This window comes from Lissotriton helveticus, assembly GCF_964261635.1.
Source record: "Lissotriton helveticus chromosome 1_1 unlocalized genomic scaffold, aLisHel1.1 SUPER_1_unloc_7, whole genome shotgun sequence".
Taxonomy (NCBI): domain Eukaryota; kingdom Metazoa; phylum Chordata; class Amphibia; order Caudata; family Salamandridae; genus Lissotriton; species Lissotriton helveticus.
Window position 1 is genome coordinate 2,597,507 of NW_027611714.1, and position 21,452 is coordinate 2,618,958.

General features: G+C 48.6%; 1 long non-coding RNA gene across 1 annotated transcript; it reads left to right on the plus strand.

The window, feature by feature from the left end:
• The first annotated feature begins 324 nt into the window (after window positions 1–324).
• Window positions 325–21,210, plus strand: LOC144806402 (uncharacterized). The gene is made up of 3 exons (XR_013605796.1): window positions 325–448; window positions 20,130–20,201; window positions 20,903–21,210. It is a non-coding gene; the product is annotated as an uncharacterized LOC144806402 (long non-coding RNA).
• Window positions 21,211–21,452: the final 242 nt, after the last annotated feature.

Below are 21,452 nucleotides of genomic sequence, written 5' to 3' on the forward strand. Positions count from 1 at the left end.
CAGCAGCCAAGTGTGAGGCCCTGTACTTGAACTGTCTGACCCTTAAAACCATTCCTGTCTGTGACATCTGAAATCCCAGGTCTTTACAGGTATAAATGCTTGTTTGTGTGAAATGTATTCACTCCAGGAGCCTGGAGGCGGCGGTTCCGTCAGCGGCCACCAGAGGGCGATCCTCGCCTGCTGATGAAACCAATAAGTTGCACATTGTATGAAAGGAACAATCGCTTCCTCTTCCGGGTCAGCGGTGGCAGAGACAGCACAAGTAGCAATGGTGACATCACTTCCTCCCTGTGCTCTGTGTCCAGCCTGCTGCAGAGGAGGAAGGGGCCCTGTCTGACTGTGTTTGCAGTTACCTCCAGATTCAGACCCACACAGACCCCAGACCCCAGATCTGCCCCCCCCCCCCAGCCCCAGGAGGAGGAGAGATCCTGGACAGGTTTCTGATCAGGTAGGAGGGCTGCCAACTCACTTGGCTGCAATTTATTAATCCTGGAATTCATGGTGATGTCAGAGGAGGTGAGACCTGTCCAGGGGTGCAGAGGAGGAGAGGCCTGTCCAGGGGTGCAAAGGAGGAGAGGCCTGTCCGGGGGTGCGGAGGAGGAGAGGCCTGTCCAGGGGTGCAGAGGAGGGAAGGCCTGTCCAGGGGTGCAGAGGAGGAGAGGCCTGTCCAGGGGGGCAGAGGAGGAGAGGCCTGTCCAGGGGTGCAAAGGAGGAGAGGCCTGTCCGGGGGTGCGGAGGAGGAGAGGCCTGTCCAGGGGTGCAGAGGAGGGAAGGCCTGTCCAGGGGTGCAGAGGAGGAGAGGCCTGTCCAGGGGGGCAGAGGAGGAGAGGCCTGTCCAGGGGTGCAGAGGAGGTGAGGCCTGTCCAGGGGAGGGGCAGAGGAAGAAAGGCCTGTCCAGAGGGGTGCAGAGGAGGAGAGGCCTGTCCAGGGGTGCAGAGGAGGAGAGGCCTGTCCAGGGGAGGGGCAGAGGAGGAGAGGCCTGTCCAGGGGTGCAGAGGAGGAGAGGCCTGTCCAGGGGAGGGGCAGAGGAGGAGAGGCCTGTCCAGGGGTGCAGAGGAGGAGAGGCCTATCCAGGGTGCAGAGGAGGTGAGGCCTGTCCAGGGTGCAGAGGATGTGAGGGCTGTCTAGGGGTTGCAGAGGTTGTGAGGCCTGTCCTGTGCTGCACATGTGGAAGAGTAGGCCACGCCAGGGGGTGCAGAGGAGATGAGGCCTGTCCAGGGGTGCAGAGGAGGTGAGGCCTGTCCAGGGTGCAGAGGAGGTGAGGGCTGTCTAGGGGTTGCAGAGGTTGTGAGGCCTGTCCTGTGCTGCACATGTGGAAGAGTAGGCCACGCCAGGGGGTGCAGAGGAGATGAGGCCTGTCCAGGGGTGCAGAGGAGGAGAGGCCTGTCCAGAGGGATGCAGAGGAGGAGAGGCCTGTCCAGGGGTGCAGAGGAGGTGAGGCCTGTCCAGGGGTGCAGAGGAGGTGAGGCCTGTCTAGGGGTGCAAAGTAGGTGAGGCCGGTCCAAGGGTGCAGAGGAGGTGAGGCCTATCCAGGGTGCAGAGGAGCTGAGGCCTGTCCAGGGGTGCAGAGGAGGAGAGGCCTGTCCAGGGTTGCAGAGGAGGAGAGGCCTGTCCAGGGGTGCAGAGGAGGAGAAGCCTGTCCAGGGATGCAGTGGAGGAGATGCCTGTCCAGGGGTGCAGAGGAGGAGAGGCCTTTCCAGTGTTGCAGAGGAGGAGAGGGCTGTCCAAGGGTGCAGAGGAGGTGAGGCCTGCCTAGAGGGGTGCAGAGGAGGTGATGCCTGTCCAGGGGTGCAGAGGAGGTGATGCCTGGCCAGAGTGGTGCAGAGAAGGAGAGGCCTGTCCAGGGGTGCAGAGGAGGTGAGGCCTGTCCAGGGGTGCAGAGAAGGGGAGGCCTGTCCAGGGGTGCAGAGGAGGCAAGGCCTGTCCATGGTCTCAGAGGAGGAGAGGACTCTCCAGGGGGTGCACAGGAGGTGAAGTATGTCAAGGGGTGCAGAGGAGGAGAGTCATGTGAGGCCAGTCCAGGGTTCCAGAGGAGATGAGGCCTGTCCAGAGGTGCAGAGGAGGTGAGGCCTATCCAGGGATGCAGAGGAGGTGAGGCTTGTCCAGGGATGCAGAGGAGGTGAGGCCGTCCAGGGGTCGGGAGGAGATGAGGCCTGTCCAGGGGTGCAGAGGAGGAGAGGATTGTCCAGGGGTGCAGAGGAGGTGAGGCCAGCCTAGGGTAGCAGTGTCTTTCTTCGGGGCCTGTACATTGCGCCCCGAGGCTCAGGGCGGAGTCAGAGGCGCTGTATGGGGTGGAAAGAACTCTGGACTCCTCTGTCCTTAATGAGAATCCTTCACCGAGAGCTCCTGTGAGAAGCACCGAGAGGCCTGTCCAGGGGTGCAGAGGAGGTGAGGCCTGTCCAGGGGTGCAGAGGAGGAGAGGCCTGTCGAGGGGTGCAGAGGAGGAGAGGCCTGTCCAGGGGTGCAGAGGAGGCTAGGCCTGTCCAGGGGAGCAGTGTCTCTCTTCTGGGCCTGTGCATAGCGCCCAACGCTCAGGGTGGAGTCAGAGGCGCTGTATGGGGTGGAATAAACTCTGGGCTCCTCTGTCCTAAATGAGAAACCTTCCTTGAGAGGCCTGTTTAGGGGTGCAGAGGCAGTGAGGCCTGTCCAGGGGTGCAGAGGAGTTGAGGCCTGTCCAGGGGAGCAGCGTCTCTCTTTGCAACCCATACATAGCACCCCAAGGCTCAGGGAGGAGTCAGAGGCGCTGTATGGGGTGTAATGAACTCTGTGCTCCTCTGTCCTTGATGAGAATCCTACACAAAGAGTTCCTGTGAAAAGCACCGAGAGGCCTGTCCAAGTGTGCAGAGGAGGTGAGGGCTGTCTAAGGGTTGCAGAGGTTGTGAGGCCTGTCCTGGGCTGCACATGTAGAAGAGTAGGCCACGCCAAGGGGTGCAGAGGAGGTGAGGCCTGTCCAGGAGCGCAGAGGAGGAGAGGCCTGTCCAGGGGTGCAGACGAGGACAGGGCTGTCCAGGGGCGCAGAGGAGGAGAGGCCTGTCCCGGGGCGCAAAGGAGGAGAGGCCTGTCCAGTGGCACAGAGGATGTGAGGCTTTTTCAGGGGTGCAGTGAAGGTGAGGCCTGTCCAGGGGTGCAGAGGAGGGGAGGCCTGTCCAGGGGTGCAGAGGAGGTGAGGCCTGTCCAGGGGTGCAGAGGAGGAGAGGCCTGTCCAGGGGTGCAGAGGAGGAGAGGCCCGTCCAGCGGTGCAGAGGAGGAGAGTCCTGTCCAGGGGCAGAGGAGGAGAGGCCTGTCCAAGGGTGCAGAGGAGGTGAGGCCTGTCCAGGGGCGCAGAGGAGGAGAGGCCTGTCCAGGGGCGCAGAGGAGGAGAGGCCTGTCCAGTGGCACAGAGGATGTGAGGCTTGTCCAGGGGTACAGTGGAGGTGAGGCCTGTCCAGGGATCAGAGGAGGTGAGGCCTATCCAGTGGTTCAGAGGAGGAGAGGCCAGTCCAGGGTTGCAGGGGAGGTGAGGCCTGTCCAGGAGTGCAGAGTAGGAGAGAACTGTTCAGGGGGATGGCGGAGGCGAGGACTGTCCAGTGGGTGCAGAGGAGGTGAGGCCTTTCCAGCGGTGCAGAAGCAGAGAGGCCTGTCTAGAGGGGTGCAGAGGAGGTGAGGCCTGTCCAGGGGAGCAGTGTCTCACTTCGGGGCCTGTTCATAGCTCCACGAGGCTCAGGGCGGAGTCAGAGGCGCTGGATGGGATGGAATGAACTCTGGGCTCCTCTGTCCTTAATGAGAATCCTTTACAGAGAGCTCCTGTCGGAAGCACCAAGAGGCCTCTCCAGGGGTGCAGAGGAGGTGCGGCCTGTCCAGGGGTGCAGAGGAGGAGAGGCCTGTCCAGGGGTGCAGTGGAGGTGAGGCCTGTCCAGGGGTGCATTGGAGGTGAGAGAAGGTGAGACCTGTCCAGGGGGTTGGAGAGGAGGTCAGGCCTGTCCAGGGGAACAGTGTCTCTCTTCAGGCCCTGTTCATACCGCCACGAAGCTCAGGGCGGAGTCAGAGGCGCTGTATGGGGGGAATGAACTCTGGGCTCCTCTGTCCTTAATATGAATCCTTCACTGAGAGCTCCTGTCAGAAGCACCAAGAGGCCTCTCCCGGGGTGCAGAGGAGGTGAGGCCTGTCCCAGAGTGCAGAGTAGGTGATGCCTGTCCAGGGGCAGAGGAGGAGAGGCCTGCCCAGGGCTGCAGAGCAGGCGATGCCTGTCCAGGGGCACAGGAGGAGCGGCCTGCCCAGGGCTGCAGAGGAGGAGAGGCCTGCCCAGGGCTGCAGAGGAGGAGAGGCCTGTCCAGGGAGCAGAGGAGGTGAGGCCCGTCCAGCGGTGCAGAGGAGGAGAGTCCTGTCCAGGGGCAGAGGAGGAGAGGCCTGTCCAGGGGTCAGAGGAGGAGAGGCCTGTCCCGGGGGCAGAGGAGGTGAGGAATGTCCTGGGGGCAGAAGAGATGAGGCCTGTTCAGGAGTCCAGAGGAGGTGAGGCCTGTCCAGGGGGCAGAGCCGAGGAGGCCTGTCCAGGGGTGCAGAGGAGGTGAGGTCTATCCAGGGGGCAGAGGAGGTGAAGCATGTCCAGGGGTGCAGAGGAGGGGAGGCCTATCCAGAGCTGCAGAGGAGGTGAGGCCTGTCCAGGGGGCAGAGGAGGTGAAGCATGTCCAGGGGTGCAGAGGAGGTGAGTGTGAGAAGTTGGCCTGGCATATGCTGTCCACTAGTTATAGTGGGAACCATGCACCAGTCCAAACAACCATTATTGATGATAGATTAAAGAAAACCTTTATTGAAAGCTGTCCTAGTGGTGGAGATGGAAAGCAGCCTTCAGGCTAAGTCTTGAAGGAATATAAAGCAGCTTGTTTTACCAGTCTATAATCTCTTGAATGACCAAATGAGAACTACACCAGGTATATATATAAAATACATCTATTTATTCTAAAACACACCCCTTAGTCTCTTTATGAGGCTAGAAGTCGAAGTACACAAGTTACAAGTCAAATATTCACAGTAAATAGCACAGTTTTCGATAGGCCCTGGGGGGGACCAAGCCATATACTAAAATAGTGGCATAAGAACCACGACTTGACTGTACACAAGGCCTAGAGCCTGTAGAATCGCTGGGCCCCTTCAGAACCACCCAAGGTAGTGACACAGGGGACCCACGGGCAACGCGTTCAGTGTGGGAACACAGCCGCAAGCGCCGTTAGCTTCTATTGGGAAAGTCGCTGTTGGAAATTTAAAGTTTAAGGACACTTAGAATTTGACTAGGAACAAACCCTTTTGGACTTAGATGGTTCTAGGGCTAATACCCACGGGAGCACCGGAGTACTTGAGTTACCTAACCCAGGAAAGCCAGGAGCATAGGTGCCAAATGGTGTCGGGTCGCATCGTTGTTTTCAATGGTGAGTTGCTGCAAAGTGCTGCTGCCGGGAAGAGGAGAAGTGTCAGAGAGATCCAAGCCTGAATCGAAGATGATAGGAACCTGAAAGCAGAGGGGACAGAGTCTGGGTCACTTGCCAGTGACCAGGGGCACGATAGTCGAATGTCCACCGATGTCGGATGGTTTAGGTGAGATGGAGGGAAGTTTGACTCTTCAGCCACGAGGACCAGGAGGTGTCGACGACAAACAGGAGCTGAAGTCGAGCTGTCCCACAAGGTATTGGTGCCCGGATTGGACACAACAAGCCTTGGCAACAGCAACCCATGCAGGAAGAGAAGAATGGCTTTGGAGTGGACCAGCAAGGTCCAGGGGACTCACCAAGCTATGGAGAGTAAGGGCACGTCTGGAGCAACCAGGGAAGCCCAAAGAAAGTTACAACTGCCTTCTCAGGGACCCACAAGTCAACGGACAGGGGATCGCGAAGGTACCTCGAGAGGAACCAAAAAATAGTCTTAGTTTACCGTCGTATTGCAACCATAAGTTGGTGGTTGTGAAGTGCCGGTTTAGTTAGAATGTTAAACACTCTGAGAGTTACATCTTGTTAATGTTAGAACAAGAGGTGACACGTAAAATTACACATTCTTCCAAATGTACTTATGTATGCGGCTCAAAAGCACCAACTGGCTATAGTATGCCCCCTTAAAAAAACAAAATATTTAAAAGTTGTCATGAAGACATATAACGATGTTAATGTTATCCCAAACTCAACATTAGGAGAATCGTGCTACCTCCTCAGCATTAGCATTATTTTTTACCTTGTTCCACTCTTAAGAGAATCCTCCGCGATGCCACCATGTATCTTCGATGCCGAGTATGCTTGTGCGAAGAAGTTTCCCAAACTAATTTAAATACCGGAAGTGTAAACAGCGTGTTCACGTTGTTGGTGAATTCACTCCCTACTCTCATGGTGTAAACAGAGAGGAAGGACTTAGCGCTCTATTCTAACTTGGCGGCCATTCTAACTACACCGGCTCTTCATATCCACCAACTTATGGTTGCGATACGACGGTAATCTAAGACTATGACGCTCACAATATGCTTCTTTACACGTAGCATAAGAAGGCAGATTTTGGTAACTATGGCCCAAATATGCAGGTATTCATTACAAACAGTATACTGCATGGGTTTTCGTTGGCATGGCTTTTGGTTTAGGATACTTCATTTCGATTGAGTTGTCAATCTGCGTGTTCATTAAGCAAACTATAATATTAAACAGCACGTCAGTTGCTCTGAAGCCTTTTTAATAAAGAATAGCAAGGACTTTGTTGCTAGTAATGATTAGTGACTTAAGTAGGAAATACGGTTCCAAATAAGCATTATTTAGTGATTTCACATTTTTGCAGCACTAAGAAGATTGTTCCTGGAAGAAATAGAAACCAGTGAAATCCGTTCGAAATCATAGACGCTACCACACCTGAAACCCATTGCGGTTTGGAATTATCACCGCATATTAAGTAGGTCCATTTTAAAGGCACTTGTCTTAAACCTAATCTCAAACATTGAATTTCAAATTATGGATTGATATATACAAATCTTTCTGCTTGTTTTACAGAATCAGTTCTCATACAGGAGATAGGTATTTATATAACCTCAAATAAGACTTGCTTTTAGTGTCTAAATTTCACTTGCTCACATCACTATTTTATTTTACCTATTCAGTGCACGCTTCAGATTTCTTTTAATATGACAATTATCCCTCGTAATGATTCACACGTCTCACGATCACTCTAACAGCGGAAAGTTCTCACTTAGTTTAGTGTGGGAGAGTTTTAGCTGGCTCTTACTATCCTAAGCGCACTTACTTGGTCTCTCCATCGCTATTAGGTTCAGAGATCTACTGTTTCACAGAGGTATATTCTGTGTTATTGTGTTGTTGGATTTTTGTATTGATTTCTTATCCCACCATAGCATGAGTTACTCTTGATTGGTGACTTTCCCAATACTGATATAGTATGGTTTGTTTGTTATCAATAGGACTGTTTTTCCCAATATATAAACTGGTCTTTTCGTGTCTTTTTTCTAAATCACACAGCCTTGAGATAGTCACGGGACGACCTCCCGTTTGCGACGAAACACGTGTTTGCTGTAGATAATTTCTGGGAAGACTTGCACATAATAAAGTGACCAACAAAAAAGAAGGAAGACTAATCTTTTGCGCATTATTTAATTTTGAATTTGTGGAAACGTGTTACATACTTATGTTACTTTATAAGTGAGACGTGTGCTAAGGAGTGTCATTTGTTCCAGAAGCCAGAGGCCTATCCTGAGGAGTGGGGTGGTTCTCCTCACCTTTCAGCACCGTAAAATACTGGGTTCCTTAAAATAATGTGTGTAATTATTCTATGTGGCGCTTTTTTACCTAAATCAAATACCACAGCCTGGCTTTATCTACTCTTAACTGCATTATAACCTTGCGGTAAATGCTAACTTTGGACTGGCTGCATGGAAACATGTCGTGTTTGGTGTCAAACACCTTGGAATCATACCCCCACACCAGCAACTGGTGTGTGAGTTTGATCCCACCCTTCTAGAGGGAGAGACATGACAGCACAGGTATACCTCGTGCCAGCTTAAATGAACCCTGGCATCACAAAATGGTTGCTGCAGCCACAGACACAAGTATGACCTCCTGCTGCTGACCGAAACTCCGGCACGGGAGGCCTTGACAATAGTTTTCCTGTCACAGGGAGGTGTAACCACCTCCCAGACAGGCTTTTGTGTATTGGAGCTGGGTGGGAGCACTCCAAGAGTGCTTTGAAGTCTGCACTGGGGGCACATTTGGTGTCTTGTGCATAGTCCAGTTCAAACCAGCCCCAGGGGCTACCAGCCCCTGCTCTGGTGCAAAACTGAACAAAGGAAATGGGTGTAGTACCTCCTCTTTCCAAACCCTCCCATAGATGGGTCCCTAAAGCTAGTCCAACCCATTCCTTGGGTATAATGAAGGAACCTCTGTAACCAGAACTTGAGATATCCCTGGACGAAACTCTGAAACTGAATCCTGGACCTTCGATGATCTGTTCAACGCCAAATGACTGAAGAATCTCCCTAGGAGTAAAGGAGTTACTCCCCTGCTTGGCAGACACCAAAGACGCATCTGACTGGTCTGCATCTCCGAAGTTCCCGCCAGACGCCAAAGACTTTGCAACACCAGAGGTGGATTTCCAGACTTCCCCAAGGCTGATCTGAGTCCCCAGCAAAGCCGAGACCTGTAGCCATCGTGGGTAATGTGGAACCGGAACCCCTGGACACCATGCACATTTGCAAGTACATCAGCTTCTCGACGTTCTTTGAAGCTGTGCTTTGGATTACTTGTAGCCCGACCCCGAGCAGAGAATCCACTGAGGTTTGCTGGCCTACCCACTCTGAGTGAACCAAGGGCTGCCATTTTGTGGTTCAGCTCGAGGTACCTTCACGATCCATTGTTCGTTGACTTGTGGGTACCTGAGAAGGCAATTTTGATTTTCCTTGGGCTTCCCTGGTTGCTTCAGACGTGCCCTGACTCGCCATCGCTTGGTGAGTCGCCTGGACCTTGCTGGTCCACTCCGAAGCCATTGTTTTATTTCTGCATCGGTTGCTGTTGCCAAGGCTTGTTGTGTCCAATCGGGGCACCGACGCTGCAGCGTTTGACATCCTTTGTGGGCGAGCTTGAATCCTGCTTCTGGTTGTCGTCGACACCTCCTGGTCCTTGTGGCTGAAGAGTCAAGCTTCCCCTCATCTCACCTGAAGTACCCGACATCAGTGGGCATTCGACTATCGTGCCCCTGGTCACTGACTAGTGACCGAGACTCTGTCCCCTCTGCTTTCAGGTTCTTCTCATCTTCGATCCAGACTTGGATTTCTTCGGACATTTCTCCTCTTCATGTCAGCAGCACTTTGCAGCAACTCACCATTGAAAACGACGACGCAACCCAATACCATTTGGCACCTATGTTCACGGCTTTCCTGGGTTAGGTAACACGAGTACTCCAGTGCCCTCATTGGTGTTGGGCCTAGAACCATCTAAGTCCAAAAGGGTTGGTTCCTAGTCCTCTGCTAAGTGTCCTGAAACTTTAAATTTCCAACCGCGACTTTCCCCATAGAAGCTAACGACGTTTGTGGCTGTGTTCCCACACTGTACGCGTCCCCTGTGGGTCCCCTGTGTCACTACCTTGGGTGGTTCCGAAGGGGCCCATTGATTCTACAGGCTCTAGGCCTTGTGTATAGTCAAGTCGTGGTTCTTATATCATTATTTTAGAATATGGTTTGGTCCCCCCCTGGGGCCTATTGTGCTATTTACTGTGAGTAATTGACTTGTAACTTGTGTACTTCGACTTCTAGCCTCGTAAAGAGACTAGGGGGTGTGTTTTAGAATAAATACATATATTTTATATATATACCTGGTGTGGTTCTCCTTTCATTTGGTCATTCATGAGATCATAGACTGGTAAAAAAAAGCTGCTTTACATTCCTTCAAGACTTAGCCTGAAGGCTGCTCTCCATAGCTATCATCAATAAGGGTTGTTTGGACTGGTATAAGGTGCCCATTATAACTAGTGGACAGCATATACCAGGCCAACTTCTCACATTGTCCATGTGGGGGCAGAGGAGATGAGGCATGTCCTGCAAGGGTTGGGGGTGCAGAGGAGATGAGGTCTGTCCTGAGGGGGTGCAGAGGAGGTGAGGCCTGTCCAGGGGGCAGAGGAGGTGATGCTTTTCTGGTAGGGGGTTGCAAAAGAGGCCTGTTCTGTGGTGTGGTGCCGTGCAGAGGAGGTGAGGCCTGTCAGGGAAGGGGGGTGCTGCAGGTGAGGCCTGTCCAAGGTAGTGCAGAGGAGGTGAGGCCTGTCCAGAGCTGGGGGGTGCAGAATAGGTGAGGCCTGTCCAGGGGGGTGCACAGGAAGTGAGGCCTGTCTAGTGGGGTGCAGAGGAGGTTAGGAATGTTTAAGGGGTGCAAAGGAGGTGAGGTCTGTCCAGGGGTGCAGAGGAGGTGAAGCCTGTCCATGGAGCTGCATTGTAGGTGAGGCCTGTCCAGGGGGGTGCAGTGGAGGGGAGGCCTGTCCAGGGGGGTGCAGTGGAGGTGAGGTCTGTCCAGGGGTGCAGAGGAGGCGAGGCCTGTCCAGGGGTGCAGAGGAGGTAAGGCCTGTCCAGGGGTGCAAAGGAGGTGAGACCGGTCCAGGGGTGCAGAGGAGGTAAGGCCTGTTCTGTCCAGGGGGGTGCAGCCTAGGTGAGACCTGTCCGGGTGGTACAGAGAAGGTGAGACCTGTGGAGAGGGGGTGAGGGGCAAAGGAGGTGAGACCTGTGAAGAAAGGCAGAGGAGGTGAGGCCTGTTCAGGGGTGCAGAGGAGGTGAGACCTGTCCTGTCGGAGGGAGGTTAGAAGAGGTGAAGCCTGTCCAGGGGGAGGCACAAAGAAGGTGAGGCCTGTCCAGCAGGTGCAGAGGAGGGGAGGACTGTCCATGGGATGTAGAGGGGGTGAGGACTGTTTGGAGGTAGGTGCAGAGGAGGCGAGACCTGTCGGGGGATGCAGAGGAAGCAAGGCCTGTCCAGGGGGCTCAGAGGAGGTGAGTGAGGCCTGTCCAGGGGGGTGTAGAGGAGGTGAGGTCTGTCTTGTGTTTGGGTGGTTCAAAGGAGATGGGGCCTCTCCAGGAGGGATGCAGTGGAGATGAGGCCTGTTCGTCCCGGCGGGGTGGTCGAGAGCTGAGTTTAAGTTTGTTAATTGTTGGCCCAAGAGATTTGTGGAATGAGTGTAAGTTCCTTGTAAACTGGCCAATTGAAGAGCCACAGAGTGAAGCGCCTCAAAATATTTTATTGTATAGTACAAGAGATTAATGCAGAGTTACAGACAATATTGCAACGGCAAAGACCAGGTAAAAGAGGGCGCATCTTTTAGTGTTGCATCCAGAGGTTAGTTCACGCAAAGTTCTGTAGTGAGAATTTTGTTACTAAGGAGAAAAATACCAAAGAAGAAATAATGAGCGCTCAGACAAACATGTTCCAAAGTGGCTTTCACGGATTGTATTCTCTTTTTGATTCTGGGTTTGTTGCTGGTGTGAATTTGGATATGCATGGCGTTGGTGTGCAGAATAATGATGTTCAGTATGTGCAAGGAGGAAATGTTGTTCCTTTGGGTCAGGGCCAGACTGGGAACCCAAACCAGGCCTGACAATTTTGACGGACCAGCCCCCTGCCTCTTTTGTTGCTGGGGGTGATATAGCTTATTATTGTAACAAGGGAACCCAAACAGTTAACTGAGGATCGTGGGAAATTATGTTTAAGAAGACAAGGGTCCTAAGTATATCGTGATAAAGAGTGTCAATAAAATATAGGCCATAATAGGAAACTATATTCATCCGCTGTCCAGCCGGACAGGGTATTTATTTTAACCAAGATCAAAAACAGATATGTGGATAGTACAAGGCACAGTCCTGTACCTTACTCTAGAGGGACAAACAACACATAAAAGGGTTTGCACAGGCAAAGAAGAGCAATACTGGGAACTTGTACATCAATGTTATATTAAAGCTCTCCAGTTAGTACTAACAAGCAACAAGGTTCAACACAATGGCTATGTTGCATAAGTACTAGGAAAAGTCGACGTTTCGATCCCTTAAAGCTCAAATTATATGGGATCATCATCAGGACAACATTTAGAAAACATTTGCCTGTTAATATTTGAAATATGACCGCCTGTTGTAGAGGAAGAAAGGAAACAAGGAAAACAAGGGAAGGACATAGCCAAGGCTAGATTAGAAATTATCCTTTCAAAAGATCAAAATATCAACATAGTCCAAACACTCTGTACAGATTACATTATTCGGAATCGGTTTATCGTGTAATAATAGGTGTATTAAGAGAATTGTGCAATTAATGGCGGCTGGCAAACTCGGGTGCAATAGTGCAAGGTGTTCATTAATCTTGATCCTCATCATGAACCATTCCACTCTTGAGTTCAGTTTTACACATTTAAACATTTAAACATTTAATGGCCTATATGCATTGAAGGACAACGTCCATGGTTTCTTAATTGGGATCCGATAACATGCATACGTGTACATTCATACCGTGTTTAAGGGTGGGGACGGATTTACTGGGATTTTTGGTAGGCACTTACTTATTTGTAAGTGGTTCAATTGTGCTCCACTAATCATTAATAGGAGCAGGGTGTGGTCCGTGCGACTGGTTGTCAACAAGGTTCAGGGATTTACGCTCGGCTGCAGTGTCTGGAAAGGATTAAATAATCATTATTCATGCTAAGGAATATTGTGGTGCCTGGCTGTGGTAAAATATTTAAAGTTTACCTGCGATTGGACAGTCTGCGTTATATGGCCGGGTCGAAATTGAAGCTGTATCTATAGAGTGGGGTAGGGCAGGGATTAGAGCTACAGCCACAGAAATCACGGGTTTTTTGGAGTGAAAGTATGGACCATTAAGTGCATGGACCGCTTACCGGAATGACGAGTGTGTCAATCTTCCGATTGGATTCTGTCTGCTCATTTGGAACTGGAAATGATGTCCATGTTCCGTGTTGGTCGCGGTAACGTGTAGGTCCAGTTACTGCAAGCTGAGAGAAAAAAAAGGGGTTGGGGAGAGCCAGTGAGAGGGACGCGACCATGGTTGGCCGAACGGAGTTGCCGTCTGCACGGTGCCAACTGGAATGACGCTTACCTTATGGAGTCCGGTTGCTCCGTCTTGATAGGGGGGTCGGGTGGGGCAGAGGATCGGTGTCCTATCTGCCTGTTGCAAAATTAGCAATGAGGGCAGGCGTTGTGGTCGTGTTACTTGAGATCACGTAATGAGGGAAATGGAAGACGGACTATGTCAGAGTGAGTCTGAACTGCGATGGTGGCCATATTGGAGTGGGGCAGTTCAAGAAAGGACAGTGTAGAGTGGGTGATCAGACACGGTTGCCATTTTGGATTGGGGCGACTAGTCGAGTGTGATGGTGTCCGGTGTGAATAAAGTGCCTACAGATAGCATGCGTGCTCAGTGCGGGTGCATTCTGTGACAATAATTGTGCTGAATATAAAAATTAAAATTAAAAATGATTCTAAATAATTATAGAACATGATATATAAAACATTCGGTAATAATTTTAGAACTTTGCCATATCATTTGTCAGTAAGGGGCTCGATCACTGGTTTAGCCCTGTGCCAGATTTTACACTATTCAGTTCAGCGTGATCATTGTTCCGGCAAGAAAAGGAGTCTTTAAAGTATAGTTACAGAGCCAAGGGTGAAGGGTCCAGATGTTGAATCATAGTAGGGTGGTCCAGTCTTCTGCGCGATTCAGACCATTCTTTATTGTGTCGAATTGGATCATTGTCTTTAGCTCCTCTCGGTTTAGTATTTGGGCAATGTCTCCTCCTCTGGTCGGTAGTTTAATTACTTTTAGAATTGTCCATTTTATATCATTTTCGTTGTGACCTGCTTCCTCAAAGTGATCCACCAAAGGGGCATTGGCTGTCTTGCATCTCAGCCGGCTCCTATGTTGGCTTATGCGTACTTTGCACTTTTGTGTGGTCTGTCCAATATACAGTTTTGAGCAGGGACATTGTATTGCATAAATTACATTAGTGGTGTTACAATTGGAAAGTGAGCGTCTTGCAAACGTGGTGTCATTGTGAGTGAATTCTTTTCCCTCCACCGTGTATTCACACACATTGCAACATCCACATTTCACATGGCCTATCAAAGGAGGTAGGCCCCAGGCTGCCTCGAGTGTGGTTCCTCCTGATGTTATGGGTAATGCTGCTCTAACCAAATGATCCTTTAAATTTCTGCTATTGCGAAATGCAAAAAGAGGTTTTTCAATGAGAACTGGTCCTGCGTTCACTGTATGCCAATGTTTAAGAATTGACTTTTTTATTTTGTTTGAGACTGGGGAGAAAGTCGTGACGCAAGCAATTCTCTCATTTGGATTCTTTTCTTTTGGCGTCAATAAGACCTCCCGAGGGCAATACCATGCTCGTTTGAGGGCCTGTTTGACTACCCTTCTTGGGTAGCCTCGGTCCTTTAGTTTATTAGAGAGGACAGCAGCCTCTCCGAAGTAGTCGGTTTTGCTGGAGCAGTTTCGTCTGATCCTGAGGAATTGTGAGTATGGTAGGGAGTCTCTTAAAGCTCTTGGATGGTTGCTACTGTACTCTAGAAGCGTATTACTCTCTGTTGGTTTCCTGAAGAGTTTGGTGAGAAGTTCACCCTCTGAGTGATAAATAGTCAGGTCCAGAAAGGGTATCGAGGATTTGTCGTGGCTTAGTGTAAATGTCAGTCCGCAGCAATTGTTATTCAACCAGTGAAGGAAACTGTTTAGAGTTTCAATGGTTTCATTCCAAATTAGGAAAATGTCGTCTATATAGCGCCTCCACATTTTTATGCCTTCCAGGAAGGGGTTGGATGCTGTTAGTATTGACCCAACTTCCAACTGGTCCATAAACAATATTGCCCCCAACCTGGCCATATTGTTTATGGACCAGTTGAAACTCTAAACAGTTTCCTTAACTGGTTGAATAACAATTGCTGCGGACTGACATTTACACTAAGCCACGACAAATCCTCGATACCCTTTCTGGACCTGACTATTTATCACTCAGAGGGTGAACTTCTCACCAAACTCTGCATGGTATTGCCCTCGGGAGGTCTTATTGACGCCAAAAGAAAAGAATCCAAATGAGAGAATTGCTTGCGTCACGACTTTCTCCCCAGTCTCAAACAAAATAAAAAAGTCAATTCTTAAACATTGGCATACAGTGAACGCAGGGCCAGTTCTCATTGAAAAACCTCTTTTTGCATTTTGCAAAAGCAGAAATCTAAAGGATCATTTGGTTAGAGCAGCATTACCCATAACATCAGGAGGAACCACACTCGAGGCAGCCTGGGGCCTACCTCCTTTGATTGGCCATGTGAAATGTGGATGTTGCAATGTGTGTGAATACACGGTGGAGGGAAAAGAATTCACTCACAATGACACCACGTTTGCAAGACGCTCACTTTCCAATTGTAACACCACTAATGTAATTTATGCAATACAATGTCCCTGCTCAAAACTGTATATTGGACAGACCACACAAAAGTGCAAAGTACGCATAAGCCAACATAGGAGCCGGCTGAGATGCAAGACAGCCAATGCCCCTTTGGTGCATCACTTTGAGGAAGCAGGTCACAACGAAAATGATATAAAATGGACAATTCTAAAAGTAATTAAACTACCGACCAGAGGAGGAGACATTGCCCAAATACTAAACCGAGAGGAGCTAAAGACAATGATCCAATTCGACACAATAAAGAATGGTCTGAATCGCGCAGAAGACTGGACCACCCTACTATGATTCAACATCTGGACCCTTCACCCTTGGCTCTGTAACTATACTTTAAAGACTCCTTTTCTTGCCGGAACAATGATCACGCTGAACTGAATAGTGTAAAATCTGACACAGGGCTAAACCAGTGATCGAGCCCCTTACTGACAAATGATATGGCAAAGTTCTAAAATTATTACCGAATGTTTTATATATCATGTTCTATAATTATTTAGAATCATTTTTAATTTTAATTTTTATATTCAGCACAATTATTGTCACAGAATGCACCCGCACTGAGCACGCATGCTATCTGTAGGCACTTTATTCACACCGGACACCATCACACTCGACTAGTCGCCCCAATCCAAAATGGCAACCGTGTCTGATCACCCACTCTACACTGTCCTTTCTTGAACTGCCCCACTCCAATATGGCCACCATCGCAGTTCAGACTCACTCTGACATAGTCCGTCTTCCATTTCCCTCATTACGTGATCTCAAGTAACACGACCACAACGCCTGCCCTCATTGCTAATTTTGCAACGGGCAGATAGGACACCGATCCTCTGCCCCACCCGACCCCCCTATCAAGACGGAGCAACCGGACTCCATAAGGTAAGCGTCATTCCAGTTGGCACCGTGCAGACGGCAACTCCGTTCGGCCAACCATGGTCGCGTCCCTCTCACTGGCTCTCCCCAACCCCTTTTTTTTCTCTCAGCTTGCAGTAACTGGACCTACACGTTACCGCGACCAACACGGAACATGGACATAATTTCCAGTTCCAAATGAGCAGACAGAATCCAATCGGAAGATTGACACACTCGTCATTCCGGTAAGCGGTCCATGCACTTAATGATCCATACTTTCACTCCAAAAAACCCGTGATTTCTGTGGCTGTAGCTCTAATCCCTGCCCTACCCCACTCTATAGATACAGCTTCAATTTCGACCCGGCCATATAACGCAGACTGTCCAATCGCAGGTAAACTTTAAATATTTTACCACAGCCAGGCACCACAATATTCCTTAGCATGAATAATGATTATTTAATCCTTTCCAGACACTGCAGCCGAGCGTAAATCCCTGAACCTTGTTGACAACCAGTCGCACGGACCACACCCTGCTCCTATTAATGATTAGTGGAGCACAATTGAACCACTTACAAATAAGTAAGTGCCTACCAAAAATCCCAGTAAATCCTCCCCACCCTTAAACACGGTATGAATGTACACGTATGCATGTTATCGGATCCCAATTAAGAAACCATGGACGTTGTCCTTCAATGCATATAGGCCATTAAATGTTTAAATGTTTAAATGTGTAAAACTGAACTCAAGAGTGGAATGGTTCATGATGAGGATCAAGATTAATGAACACCTTGCACTATTGCACCCGAGTTTGCCAGCCGCCATTAATTGCACAATTCTCTTAATACACCTATTATTACACGATAAACCGATTCCGAATAATGTAATCTGTACAGAGTGTTTGGACTATGTTGATATTTTGATCTTTTGAAAGGATAATTTCTAATCTAGCCTTGGCTATGTCCTTTCCTTGTTTTCCTTGTTTCCTTTCTTCCTCTACAACAGGCGGTCATATTTCAAATATTAACAGGCAAATGTTTTCTAAATGTTGTCCTGATGATGATCCCATATAATTTGAGCTTTAAGGGATCGAAACGTCGACTTTTCCTAGTACTTATGCAACATAGCCATTGTGTTGAACCTTGTTGCTTGTTAGTACTAACTGGAGAGCTTTAATATAACATTGATGTACAAGTTCCCAGTATTGCTCTTCTTTGCCTGTGCAAACCCTTTTATGTGTTGTTTGTCCCTCTAGAGTAAGGTACAGGACTGTGCCTTGTACTATCCACATATCTGTTTTTGATCTTGGTTAAAATAAATACCCTGTCCGGCTGGACAGCGGATGAATATAGTTTCCTATTATGGCCTATATTTTATTGACACTCTTTATCACGACGGGGGTGATATAGCAGCACCAGTGCAAAACCAGCCCCCAGTAACAAATACGCTTCCCAGCACTGAAGAATCAGCCCCCACTCTTCCAGCCCCCCGGGGAAACACCCGAAGCCCGTTACGGCCAGTCCGGCCCTGCTCAGGGTGTCGGTTTTACTGACAGTGGCAATGTAAATACATCAAACACTAATAGTGTGCAGAATAAGACACGCTCCTTGCGATGTTTGCAGGAAGCTGCGAAACTGGAACATGAATCAGATGGCCAGAATGGGATGTCACAGTCAATGGTCCCAGCCCAACTGGCCTCTGTGCCGAGCATGCAGAATCAAAGGCAGATATATTGGAACATGCCTTCAGTCCCGATGGTCCCACAGCCCAGTGCAGAATAGAACGCCAAATTCTCAACAAATTCAGTATTTCAACAAAATCCTTCAGTGATTAATAAGGATTTTCCACAACTTCCTCCTGCACTAGGAGTTTCTACTGGACTGAATCAGACTCAATAACCGTGCCTGAGACGGGAGAAGGATTGCATGCTTGGTGCAGTCCTAGAGGTCACCCAGAGTGGCCCCTTTGTAGAAGAAGTAAATGGGAATCAAGCATCACTTTTAATCAATAAATGTGCTACCCGTTCCACAGTCAGACTGACGGGAGCGCCCAACCCACCCCTCTTGGGAAAGGAGTCCAAGTTGTAGGCATTTCAAATAAACAACTAATAAGCTGTCAGCAAATGTTTCCGTACAAATTGGGTCAATGATGAAAGGCCACAAACTTAAACCGTGATTAAGATCCAGTTAATTTGTTAGGGAATAACCTTGTAAAATGACTTGTGGCTTTTAGGGGAATAGTCACAATTTATTATTCATTTTGTAAGTGTGGTTTTTTAAATTACATTTTGTTGTGCCGTGTTTTTTTGAACATTCATTGATTGCTGTCATTTTTACCTCATCATGAACCATGTCAATAATGTGTTCTCCCTGTCTAAAAACGTATACAATGTACGGTTTCGGGATATTTGCTGGGATTGTTTTATTTTACACTTTTCCTAAAGGCAGGCTACATGTCAGTCCTCTTACTGATTTTGTACTTAAGAACTTTTCCTTGATTTTTAACCCGTTAACCGCAGCTGTAATTCCACCGCGTGCGGGCGTTTTGTTGCGCGGGCGGGGCCGCGTCAGCCGTTGAACGTGCCCAGCTCTAGGAAAGTAGTGCTCGTGACGTTCAACGGCCGATGGCAGCACTAAACGGGTTAATTAAGCAGATTCTATGGCTGTTTGCTATTTGATATTGTAGATAAACGATTTCTTATTTCTTAGCACACATTTGTTGTGGTGGTTTGACTATTGACTTTACAGCTGGAGTTATTTCTGATTCTGGCTTTTGATATAATTTAGAGGTTACCTTTATGTGATCCTCCTGCAAATATTATGATAATTATTTCTCTGACTGAGTTACCATGCAGGACCACAGTGGTTAATTGTTGAACATTCACAGCAATAACTGTGAAAGGAGGCTGAAGTCAGCCACTGGCTCTCCCTGGGCTCGGCTAAACTGCTTTTCCTCTTGCAGGTGAGCGAGTGAGATATAGGAGATGAGCAGTGACACCAGTGACACTGCGAGCTATGGGAAGAGGAAGGGTGGAGGCTCCTGTGCCCTGCTGCAGGCTCTATCTTCTGCCTTCTCCTGCCCAATCCATATAACTCGGAGAGGCAGTGGAAAGAGAAAGGCAGAGGCTGTGTATTAGGACATTGCAATGTTGAGAGCAGCGGGCCTATATCAGATTGTATAGGCTGCTGCTACTCCATTGTCTTCAATGGATGTCTCAACATTTCAATGTTCTAAGCTTTGTCTCGCAAAGGATTTATTCTGAATTCCAGTCCCTGGGTCGCCATCCTATAGGGCTCACAAGACACTGACTCGCCGCATCATCCCTTCAGATCATTTAGAGATAAAAAGCGGCAACACATTGATGCCTTGTTGCTTCAATTGCTCAGCATTCAAACTCTGCCTCAGCTTGGCTTGTATTGCAGTTGCTCTGAGAGCATGGTTTGTATGAATCTAAGAGTCTGGTTGACTGATTTATGAAGTGTGGACAGAATTATGTACAAGGACATTCACATACCTTTGCAAACCAGATTGTTTTGATTCCCAAGTTTCATGGTCTGTAAATGGAAAGATGGGGGTTATGAAGAAGTGGACTGGGTTGTTAGGGTTTGTTCTCTGAGACTGTGGGTTCACTCTATATTCACAGAGACTTTCTCCAGCAAGGGATCATGGCTCTTGAACCGAAAAAAGTATTAATTCATTAACCATAGTTGCTTCACAAAGGCCTCAAGAGAACAAGAGATTATTTTGTTTTGTAAGTTCAGGACGGTTATTTGTAAAATGTGATGAAGTGTGATAGTTGTCTGACGCAAAACTATTTCTTTTCTTCCTTTCAAGGTATTCTGGGATGACCAGGCAGTGCAGCGTGGCTGTCCCCCTTGGAGGAACAAAATATAATATAACTGTCAGGTAAGGATTCCTATAACTCTTAAGTTTCCTTTTCCCCTGTTTCTTCTTTCTCTATTCCCTTTCTTGATCTCTGTTTTGTTTTTGTCTCTTCAGCTTCAACATTTGACTCCCTATGTGCACTATTCTTGTTGTTATCAAACTTCTGATAATAATGTTTCCTCCTGGAAATGTTGGGGGTGTAGTGCAGGTCCAGTTCCTTTTCAGGTCAGTTTTGCCCAGCAGTTCCTTAACTATTGGCACATTTGTCTTCTCCTCTTCACCACGTGATACTCTCCTCCCTCTGACTGTTCTTTCGGCGTCTTTTCTCTCTTGATCTGACTTCCATCTCTTTACGTCCTCCTAAACTATCCTTTTCTGTCTTATCTACTACAAGCAAAAGACACAGTATATGTGTGTGGACACACATGCACACAAGGCTTGCTTTAGGGTGGTGCAACCGGTGGAACCGCACCTGGTGCTGACCTTGGGGGCACTGTGTTTAGAAATAACTTATGGGTTCACAAGCATCTGCTTCACAGTTATGTTATGTTAAGTGGTATTTGTAAGCGCACTGACACCATGGGTTTCCTGGCGGTTTCCTGTGCTGGAACATGTGGTGAGAGTAGAAGATAGCCTTTTTTCTCTTTCTTCTGTTTTGTGTTTTTCTATTCTAGACCCTTTTTAGTTTCCTTTACTGTTGTGCTGTTTTTTCTCTTTTTCAGGTGTTGCAGTATCTGGGTCCTGTCGAAGGAGTGTGATGAGTTCTGGGCCACCAACTAAGTCCTTATCATCCGCACAATTTGAAATAGTGAATTCCACTGAGCTAACTGGACACAGCTTCAGTCTACAGTGGCATTTAAAGAAGTGATTACAACAAGGTGATTTCCTTCGTTCAATAAAATGTCCCTTCCTAGATCACTGGAAAAAGGAATAGATTAACAGTCTAGGTGGGCAGGGGAGTAAATAACATCTGATAATTCATTAAAAGTATTACAAATATCTCATTGTGATGCCAGTCTTTGCCACAGAAATGGAACATTTTTAGTGTTGGCTGCTTCTGAGAATCTGTGTCACAATATATGTGCAACTTGTGTTTCTTTCTTAAATATTAATTACATTTTCTCTCACATCCATGAGCTCCAGTAATCCAAAGCTCCCGATCTACAGTGTCCCCGAGCTGTTTCACCACTATCAGAAATGATACTCAACTCATTTCCTGGCTTGTTTTTGTCCATACTTTCTTTGTGCAACGTATAAGGTCACAAATATTAG